We start from the raw sequence: 9780 nt of genomic DNA, 5'->3' as shown, positions 1-9780 counted from the left end.
ATATACACACTCACCACATGCCAGACCCTGAGAAAAAAAAATATATATATATATACACAGACTCACCACATTTCAGACCCTGAGAAACAATATATATATATATATACACACACACAGACTCACCACATTCCAGACCCTGAGAAAAAAAAAATATATATATATATATACACACTCACCACATTCCAGACAATGAGAAAAAAAATATATATATAAACACACACACCACATTCCAGAACCTGAGAAAAAAAAGATATATATACACACTCACCACATTCCAGAACCTGAGAAAAAAAAATATATATATACACACTCACCACATTCCAGAACCTGAGAAAAAAAAAATATATATATAGATATACACACACTCAGCACATTCCTGACACTGAGAAAAAAAAAAATATATATATATACACACTCACCACATTCCACACACTGAGAAAAAAAAATATATATATACTCACTCACCACATTCCAGACCCTGAGAAAAAAAAAATATACGTATATTTACACACTCACCACATTCCAGAACCTGAGAAAAAAATATGTATATATATATGCACACACACCACATTCCAGAACCTGAGAAAAAAAAAAAAATATATATATATATATACACACACTCACCACATTCCAGACACTGAGAAAAAAAATATATATATATATCTATACACACACACTCACCACATTCCAGACCGAGAAAAAAAAAATATATACACTCACCACATTCCAGAAACTGAGAGAAAAAATATATGTATATATATAGATACACACACACACCACATTCCAGACCCTGAGAAAAAAAATATATGTCTTTATAGACACACACCACATTCCAGAACCTGAGAAAAAAAATATCTACATATATATATATACACACACACTCACTGCATTCCTGACCCTGAGAAAAAAAATATATATACATATACATACACACCACATTCCAGACCCTGAGAGAAAAAAATATATATATATATATGCACACACACCACATTCCAGACCCAGAGAAAAAATATGTATATATACACACACTCACCACATTCCAGACACTGAGAAAACAAAAAAAATATATATATATATACACACTCACCACATTCCAGACACTGAGAAAAAGAAATATATATATATATATATATATATATATGCACACTCACCACATTCCTGACCCTGAGAAAAAAATGTATATACATATACACTTTCCACATTCCAGACCCTGAGAGAAAAAATATATATATATATGCACACACTCACCACATTCCAGACACTGAGAAAAAAAAAAATATATATATACACACACTCACCACATTCCAGACACTGAGAAAAAAAAGAAATATATACACACACTCACCACATTCCAGACACCTGGAAAAAAAATGTATATATATACACACACTCACCACATTCCAGACCCTGAGAAAAAAAATAAATATATATATATATATACACACTCACCACATTCCAGACCCTGAGAAAAAAATAAATATATATATATATACAGACTCACCACATTCCAGACAATGAGAAAAAATATATATATAAACACAGTGCAGCAGCTTTTTTGGGAGCAGCGTGTGAGCAGCTGGGAAAGTCAGTTTGAAAGTAAATTTAATTTCCTTTTGTTTTTCGGCGGAGGCCAGGGGGCTGCTGGGTAAGTAAAACACTATATATTTGGGCGGTTTAAAATAACTTTCCTTTCAGTGCAGCAGCTTTTTCGGGAGCAGCGTGTGAGCAGCTGGGAAAGTCAGTTTGAAAGTAAATTTAATTTCCTTTTGTTTTTCGGCGGAGGCCAGGGGGCTGCTGGGTAAGTAAAACACTATATATTTGGGCGGTTATATATATATATATATATATATATACACACACTAACCACATTCCAGAACCTCAAAAAAAGAAAATATATATATACACACACACACAACATTCCAGACCCAGAGAAAAAAAATATATATATATATCTACACACTCACCACATTCCATGGACTGTGAAAAAATATAAAAATATATACACACACTCACCACATTCCAGACACTGAGAAAAAATATATATATATATATACACACTCACCACATTCCAGACACTGAGAAAAAAAAATATAAACAAAACAAAGAACAAAGATAATTGCAGCACTGGAACAGGCCCTTCGGCCCTCCAAGCCTGCGCTGATCCAGATCCTCTCTCTAAACATGTCGCCTATTTTCTAAGGTTCTGTATCTCTTTTCTTCCTGCCCATTCATGTATCTGTCTAGATACATCTTAAAAGACTCCATCGTGCCCGCGTCTACCACCTCCGCTGGCAACGCGTTCCAGGTGCCCACCACCCTCTGCGTAAAGAACTTTCCACGCATATCCCCCCTAAACATTTCCCCTTTCACTTTGAACTCGTGTCCTCTAGTAATTGAAACCCCCACTCTGGGAAAAAGCCTCTTGCTGTCCACCCTGTCTATACCTCTCATGATTTTGTACACATCAATCAGGTCCCCCCTCAACCTCCGTATTTCTAATGAAAATAATCCTAATCTGCTCAACCTCTCTTCATAGCTAGCGCCCTCCATACCAGGCAACATCCTGGTGAACCTCCTCTGCACCCTCTCCAAAGCATCCACATCCTTTTGATAATGTGGCGACCAGAACTGTACGCAGTATTCCAAATGTGGCCGAACCAAAGTCCTATACAACTGTAACATGACCTGCCAACTCTTGTACTCAATGCCCCGTCCGATGAAGGAAAGCATGCCGTATGCCTTCTTGACCACTCTATTTACCTGCGTTGCCACCTTCAGGGAACAGTGGACCTGAACACCCAAATCTCTCTGGACATCAATTTTCCCCAGGACTTTTCCATTTACTGTATAGTTCACTCTTGAATTGGATCTTCCAAAATGCATCACCTCGCATTTGCCCTGATTGAACTCCATCTGCCATTTCTCTGCCCAACTCTCTAATCTATCTATATTCTGCTGTATTCTCTGACAGTCCCCTTCAATATCTGCTACTCCACCAATCTTAGTGTCGTCTGCAAACTTGCTAATCAGTCCACCTATACTTTCCTCCAAATCATTAATGTATATCACAAACAACAGTGGTCCCAGCACGGATCCCTGTGGAACACCACTGGTCACACGTCTCCATTTTGAGAAACTCCCCTCTGCTGCTACTCTCTGTCTCCTGTTGCCCAGCCAGTTCTTTATCCATCCAGCTAGTACACCTTGGACAAGCGCCTTCACTTTCTCCATCAGCCTGCCATGGGGAACCTTATCAAACGCCTTACTGAAGTCCATGTATATGACATCGACAGCCCTTCCCTCAATCAACTTTGTCACTTCCTCAAAGAATTCTATTAAGTTGGTAAGACATGACCTTCCCTGCACAAAACCATGTTGCCTATCACTGATGAGCCCATTTTCTTCCAAATGGGAATAGATCCTATCCCTCAGTATCTTCTCCAGCAGCTTCCCTACCACTGACGTCAGGCTCACCGGTCTATAATTAGCTGGATTATCCCTGCTACCCTTCTTAAACAAGGGCACAACATTAGCAATTCTCCAGTCCTCCGGGACCTCACCCGTGTTTAAGGATGCTGCAAAGATATCTGTTAAGGCCCCAGCTATTTCCTCTCTCGCTTCCCTCAGTAACCTGGGATAGATCCCATCCGGACCTGGGGACTTGTCCACCTTAATGCCCTTTAGAATACCCAACACTTCCTCCCTCCTTATGCCGACTTGACCTAGAGTCATCAAACATCTGTTCCTCACCTCAACATCCGTCATGTCCCTCTCCTCGGTGAATACCGATGCAAAGTACTCGTTTAGAATCTCACCCATTTTCTCTGAGTCCAAGCATAACATTCCTCCTTTGTCCTTTAGTGGGCCAATCCTTTCTCTAGTTACCCTCTTTCTCCTTATATATGAATAAAAGGCTTTGGGATTTTCCTTAACCCTGTTTGCTAAAGATATTTCATGACCCCTTTTAGCCCTCTTAATTCCTCGTTTCAGATTGGTCCTACATTCCCGATATTCTTTCAAAGCTTCGTCTTTCATCAGCCGCCTACACCTTATGTATGCTTCCTTTTTCCTCTTTGCTAGTCTCACAATTTCACCTGTCATCCATGGTTCCCTAATCTTACCATTTCTATCCCTCATTTTCACAGGAACATGTCTCTCCTGAACGCTAATCAACCTCTCTTTAAAAGCCTCCCACATATCACATGTGGATTTACCTTCAAACAGCTGCTCCCAATCTACATTTCCCAGCTCCTGCCGAATTTTGGTATAGTTGGCCTTCCCCCAATTTAGCACTCTTCCTTTAGGACCACTCTCGTCTTTGTCCATGAGTATTTTAAAGCTTACGGAATTGTGATCACTATTCCCAAAGTTGTCCCCTACTGAAACTTCAACAACCTGGCCGGGCTCATTCCCCAACACCAGGTCCAGTATGGCCCCTTCCCGAGTTGGACTATTTACATACTGCTGCAGAAAACCCTCCTGGATGCTCCTTACAAATTCTGCTCCATCTGGACCTCTAACATTAAGCGAATCCCAGTCAATGTTGGGAAAATTAAAATCTCCTATCACCACCACCCTGTTGCTCCTACATCTTTCCATAATCTGTTTACATATTTGTACCTCTATCTCACGCTCGCTGTTGGGAGGCCTGTAGTACAGCCCCAACATTGTTACCGCACCCTTCCTATTTCTGAGTTCTGTCCATATTGCCTCACTGCTCGAGTCCTCCATAGTGCCCTCCTTCAGCACAGCTGTGATATCCTCTTTGACCAGTAATGCAACTCCTCCACCCCTTTTACCTCCCTCTCTACCTCCACCCCTTTTACCTCCCTCTCTATCCCGCCTGAAGCATCGATATCCTGGGATATTTAGTTGCCAATCATGCCCTTCCCTCAACCAAGTCTCAGTAATAGCAATAACATCATACTCCCAGGTACGAATCCAAGCCCCAAGTTCATCTGCCTTACCTACTACACTTCTTGCATTAAAACAAATGCACCTCAGACCACCAGTCCCTTTATATTCATCATCTGCTCCCTGCCTGTTCTTCCCCTTAGTCACACTGACTTCATTATCTAGTTCCTTACAGGCTTTTGTTACTACCTCCTTACTGTCAACTGACCTCAATTGGTTCCCATCCCCCTGCCACATTAGTTTAAACCCTCCCCAACAGCGTTAGCAAAAGCACCTCCAAGGACGTTGGTTCCAGTCCGGCCCAGGTGTAGACCGTCCAATTTGTAATAGTCCCACATCCCCCAGAACCGGTCCCAATGTCCCAAAAGTCTGAACCCCTCCTTCCTGCACCATCTCTCAAGCCACGCATTCATCCTGACTATTCTTTCATTTTTACTCTGACTATCACGTGGCACTGGTAGTAATCCTGAGATTACTACCTCTGAGGTCCTACTTTTTAAACTTGGCTCCTAACTCCCTAAACTCTGCTTGTAGGGCCTCATCCCGTTTTTTACCTATATCATTAGTGCCTCTGTGCACAATGACAACTGGCTGTTCACCCTCCCCCTTCAGAATGTTCTGCAGCCGATCTGAGACATCCCTGACCCGAGCACCAGGGAGGCAACATACCATTCGGGAGCCTCGTTTTCGACCACAGAACCGCCTATCTACTCCCCTTACAATCGAATCCCCTACGACTATAGCCCTTCCACTCTTTTTCCCGCCCTTCTGAACAGCAGAGCCAGCCACGGTGCCATGGACCTGGCTACTGCTGCCTTCCCCTGGTGAGCCATCTCCCCCAACAGTATCCAAAACGGTATACTTGTTTTGGAGGGAGATGACCGCAGGGGACTCCTGCGCTGCCTTCCTGCTCTTTCTCTGCCTTTTGGTCACCCATTCCCTTTGTCCCTCAGCAATCCTAATCTGCGGTGTGACAATTCACTAAACGTGCTATCCACGACCTCCTCAGCATCGCGCATGCTCCAAAGTGAGTCCATCCGCAGCTCGAGAGCCGTCATGCGGTCCAACAAGTGCTGCAGTTGGACACACTTCCTGCACGTGAAGGAGTCAGGGACATCAGCCGTGTCCCTGAGCTCCCACATTGAGCAAGAGGAGCATGACACGGGTCTGAGATCTCCTGCCATTTTTAATCTTAAGCTTAACTTAGTTAAATGAAAAAGGAACGAAAAGTTTTTACCAATCACAATAAACCAGAGAAATCGAAAAAGCCTTACCTTACAAACAGCCCACCGAGTCCTTTTTTTTTGGTTAGAGGAGGAGGGTGGGTGGGAGACACGACAAGTGTGGTGTCTCGGGTTCAGAAACCGCCCAAATACATAGTGTTTTACTTACCCAGCAGCCCCCTGGCCTCCGCCGAAAAACAAAAGGAAATTAAATTTACTTTCAAACTGACCTTCCCAGCTGCTCAGTCGCTCACTCTCTGCTCCCGAAAAAGCTGCTGCAATGAAAGGAAAGTTATTTTAAACCGCCCAAATATATAGTGTTTTACTTACCCAGCAGCCCCCTGGCCTCCGCCGAAAAACAAAAGGAAATTAAATTTACTTTCAATCTGACCTTCCCAGCTGCTCATTCGCTCACTCTCTGCTCCCGAAAAAGCTGCTGCAATGAAAGGAAAGTTATTTTAAACCACCCAAAAATATAGTGTTTTACTTACCCAGCAGCCCCCTGGCCTCCGCCGAAAAACAAAAGGAAATTAAATTTACTTTCAAACTGACCTTCCCAGCTGCTCACTCGCACACTCTCTGCTCCCGAAAAAGCTGCTGCAATGAAAGGAAAGTTCTTTTAAACCGCCCAAATATATAGTGTTTTACTTACCCAGCAGCCCCCTGGCCTCCGCCGAAAAACAAAAGGAAATTAAATTTACTTTCAAACTGACCTTCCCAGCTGCTCATTCGCTCACTCTCTGCTCCCGAAAAAGCTGCTGCAATGAAAGGAAAGTTATTTTAAACCACCCAAAAATATAGTGTTTTACTTACCCAGCAGTCCCCTGGCCTCCGCCGAAAAACAAAAGGAAATTTAATTTACTTTCAAACTGAACTTCCCAGCTGCTCACTCGCACACTCTCTGCTCCCGAAAAAGCTGCTGCAATGAAAGGAAAGTTATTTTAAACCGCCCAAATATATAGTGTTTTACTTACCCAGCAGCCCCCTGGCCTCCGCCGAAAAACAAAAGGAAATTAAATTTACTTTCAAACTGACCTTCCCAGCTGCTCACTCGCACACTCTCTGCTCCCGAAAAAGCTGCTGCAATGAAAGGAAAGTTATTTTAAACCGCCCAAATATATAGTGTTTTACTTACCCAGCAGCCCCCTGGCCTCCGCCGAAAAACAAAAGGAAATTAAATTTACTTTCAATCTGACCTTCCCAGCTGCTCATTCGCTCACTCTCTGCTCCCGAAAAAGCTGCTGCAATGAAAGGAAAGTTATTTTAAACCACCCAAAAATATAGTGTTTTACTTACCCAGCAGCCCCCTGGCCTCCGCCGAAAAACAAAAGGAAATTAAATTTACTTTCAAACTGACCTTCCCAGCTGCTCACTCGCACACTCTCTGCTCCCGAAAAAGCTGCTGCAATGAAAGGAAAGTTCTTTTAAACCGCCCAAATATATAGTGTTTTACTTACCCAGCAGCCCCCTGGCCTCCGCCGAAAAACAAAAGGAAATTAAATTTACTTTCAAACTGACCTTCCCAGCTGCTCATTCGCTCACTCTCTGCTCCCGAAAAAGCTGCTGCAATGAAAGGAAAGTTATTTTAAACCACCCAAAAATATAGTGTTTTACTTACCCAGCAGTCCCCTGGCCTCCGCCGAAAAACAAAAGGAAATTTAATTTACTTTCAAACTGAACTTCCCAGCTGCTCACTCGCACACTCTCTGCTCCCGAAAAAGCTGCTGCAATGAAAGGAAAGTTATTTTAAACCGCCCAAATATATAGTGTTTTACTTACCCAGCAGCCCCCTGGCCTCCGCCGAAAAACAAAAGGAAATTAAATTTACTTTCAAACTGACCTTCCCAGCTGCTCACTCGCACACTCTCTGCTCCCGAAAAAGCTGCTGCAATGAAAGGAAAGTTATTTTAAACCGCCCAAATATATAGTGTTTTACTTACCCAGCAGCCCCCTGGCCTCCGCCGAAAAACAAAAGGAAATTAAATTTACTTTCAAACTGACCTTCCCAGCTGCTCATTCGCTCACTCTCTGCTCCCGAAAAAGCTGCTGCAATGAAAGGAAAGTTATTTTAAACCACCCAAAAATATAGTGTTTTACTTACCCAGCAGCCCCCTGGCCTCCGCCGAAAAACAAAAGGAAATTAAATTTACTTTCAAACTGACCTTCCCAGCTGCTCACTCGCACACTCTCTGCTCCCGAAAAAGCTGCTGCAATGAAAGGAAAGTTCTTTTAAACCGCCCAAATATATAGTGTTTTACTTACCCAGCAGCCCCCTGGCCTCCGCCGAAAAACAAAAGGAAATTAAATTTACTTTCAAACTGACCTTCCCAGCTGCTCATTCGCTCACTCTCTGCTCCCGAAAAAGCTGCTGCAATGAAAGGAAAGTTATTTTAAACCACCCAAAAATATAGTGTTTTACTTACCCAGCAGTCCCCTGGCCTCCGCCGAAAAACAAAAGGAAATTTAATTTACTTTCAAACTGAACTTCCCAGCTGCTCACTCGCACACTCTCTGCTCCCGAAAAAGCTGCTGCAATGAAAGGAAAGTTATTTTAAACCGCCCAAATATATAGTGTTTTACTTACCCAGCAGCCCCCTGGCCTCCGCCGAAAAACAAAAGGAAATTAAATTTACTTTCAAACTGACCTTCCCAGCTGCTCACTCGCACACTCTCTGCTCCCGAAAAAGCTGCTGCAATGAAAGGAAAGTTATTTTAAACCGCCCAAATATATAGTGTTTTACTTACCCAGCAGCCCCCTGGCCTCCGCCGAAAAACAAAAGGAAATTAAATTTACTTTCAAACTGACCTTCCCAGCTGCTCATTCGCTCACTCTCTGCTCCCGAAAAAGCTGCTGCAATGAAAGGAAAGTTATTTTAAACCGCCCAAAAATATAGTGTTTTACTTACCCAGCAGCCCCCTGGCCTCCGCCGAAAAACAAAAGGAAATTAAATTTACTTTCAAACTGACCTTCCCAGCTGCTCATTCGCTCACTCTCTGCTCCCGAAAAAGCTGCTGCAATGAAAGGAAAGTTCTTTTAAACCGCCCAAATATATAGTGTTTTACTTACCCAGCAGCCCCCTGGCCTCCGCCGAAAAACAAAATGAAATTAAATTTACTTTCAAACTGACCTTCCCAGCTGCTCATTCGCTCACTCTCTGCTCCCGAAAAAGCTGCTGCAATGAAAGGAAAGTTATTTTAAACCACCCAAAAATATAGTGTTTTACTTACCCAGCAGCCCCCTGGCCTCCGCCGAAAAACAAAAGGAAATTAAATTTACTTTCAAACTGACCTTCCCAACTGCTCACTCGCACACTCTCTGCTCCCGAAAAAGCTGCTGCAATGAAAGGAAAGTTATTTTAAACCGCCCAAAAATATAGTGTTTTACTTACCCAGCAGCCCCCTGGCCTCCGCCGAAAAACAAAAGGAAATTAAATTTACTTTCAAACTGACCTTCCCAGCTGCTCATTCGCTCACTCTCTGCTCCCGAAAAAGCTGCTGCAATGAAAGGAAAGTTCTTTTAAACCGCCCAAATATATAGTGTTTTACTTACCCAGCAGCCCCCTGGCCTCCGCCGAAAAACAAAAGGAAATTAAATTTACTTTCAAACTGACCTTCCCAGCTGCTCATTCGCTCACTCTCTGCT

This window comes from Heterodontus francisci, unplaced genomic scaffold (assembly GCF_036365525.1).
Source record: "Heterodontus francisci isolate sHetFra1 unplaced genomic scaffold, sHetFra1.hap1 HAP1_SCAFFOLD_241, whole genome shotgun sequence".
In the NCBI taxonomy this organism is placed as follows: Eukaryota; Metazoa; Chordata; class Chondrichthyes; order Heterodontiformes; family Heterodontidae; genus Heterodontus; species Heterodontus francisci.
This window is presented reverse-complemented; position numbering follows the sequence as displayed.